This window comes from Pteropus alecto, unplaced genomic scaffold (assembly GCF_000325575.1).
Source record: "Pteropus alecto unplaced genomic scaffold, ASM32557v1 scaffold86, whole genome shotgun sequence".
NCBI lineage: Eukaryota > Metazoa > Chordata > Mammalia > Chiroptera > Pteropodidae > Pteropus > Pteropus alecto.
The window spans coordinates 8,783,603-8,785,144 of NW_006442109.1; the positions used below are offsets into that span (position 1 = coordinate 8,783,603).

The following is a 1,542-nucleotide window of genomic DNA, read 5'->3' on the forward strand; positions in this document are numbered from 1 at the left end:
CTTGTCCTCAATATACCTGGGCAGGTGAGATGGCAGGTTTTGCAAACCCCTCCCCAGGTGGGAAAAGTAAGACACTCATTAGTACACCCATCCACCCCACCCCCCACCAAAGGAATAAGAATAATTAAGAACCAGAGCTGGGACCAGAACCCAGGGCTCACTGACCATCACATCACACCACCTCCTCTGAAGTCAGTTCTGGCTCTGGATCACACACCCAGAGCGCACTTCCCAGACAGCGCACCGCCTTCCCTCCCCCTTTATTGACTGGATCCACCCAGTTAAAAAAAAAATTATGATTTTTTAAGTCAGCGCTCCCGCCATATGTGGCATTTATTTCCAGAGGAGGCCTGCGCTGGGTTCCCAGGGACAGATGTTGCTTTGTGCCTGCCTGACACGGCTGGCAGCCCTTGTACAGCTGCCCCAAAGCAGGTGGCCAAGGATGGAGTCCACTCCTGGCCCAGGAGCAAAGATGACAATCTCTGTGGGGCTCAGGCCCTGAGGATACTCTACTCATTCCTCTGCAGCCTGAGACCCCAGGGACATTCCCCCCCCACACACACACACACTCCCTTGGTGCAGAGTCAGACTTTAGAGGGGGCTTAGAGGGAGAGACAGGAGGCCAAGGTGCCTCCATGCCCCAATTTTCAGCCAAACGCAGCTAAGAGAAGGCCCTGGGAGTGGAGAGAAGTCACTGACCCCTTCTATCAGCCATCTGTGAGCTCTTCCCTGACCTAGCTAGCACGATGTGTGGAGGATAAAGGAGGTCCAGACAGATGGCAAAGCGCTTTGGGAAGGAGGGCTCTGCAAAAATGCAAGGGCCGCTGCGAGGCCCGCTTTGGGGTGCGTTTTGTTATCTCACGGGCTCTGAGCCCTCCCTGCTCTTCATCAACTCGCAATCTCAAACTGAAAGGAGGGCACACAACGATCGGAGGAGAAGACCCTACTCTCTGCCACTTGTCTCTCATTTGAAAGTCAGAGCATTGCACTGCAACCAAAGTGAGTGTGTGCGGAGGGGGCGGGAGACTGGCACAACTGAATCTAAAAATACTCGATAAAAATGCTAATCCCGAAGGCAAAGAGAGAACGAAGAAGGAATCTGTCAATCACGAGGCTCCCGCTCCTCACCCACAGCCCCAGCTGTACGGACTGCATTCCTGTTGAGGAAAGACGTGGGGGACAGGGCTGAAGAAAAGAAAGGGAGAGACACCACCACCTCCACGAGCGCGGGCCGCGGGGGCGGGAGGCGGCGGCGGAGGAGGGGCTCCGGCCCGCTGAGCTGAACAAAGCGGGCCTCAACTTTGAGCCTGCAGCTCCCCGGAGTGGGGGTGGCCAATTCCAGCAGCACCCCTCTTTCCCGGAGGTGAAAAGCGAATATGAGGTCTGGAAGTGAGACTGCCGCGTGGAAGCCCCAGACTCTGAATCTACAAATCCAGTGAAGGTTTTGTTTGGGGTCCCCTTTCTGCCCGCGCTCCCACCCAACCACCCCATTCCCCTCCCCCCCGCTCCGCGCGCGTACACACACACACACACACACACACA

At 56.3% G+C, this 1,542-nt stretch overlaps 1 protein-coding gene across 1 annotated transcript in view; it reads right to left on the reverse strand.

Moving 5' to 3' along the window:
* Positions 1 to 1,542, reverse strand: part of SMAD3 (SMAD family member 3) — a 114,334-nt gene that overhangs the window by 112,433 nt on the left and 359 nt on the right. The window lies entirely within an intron of this gene.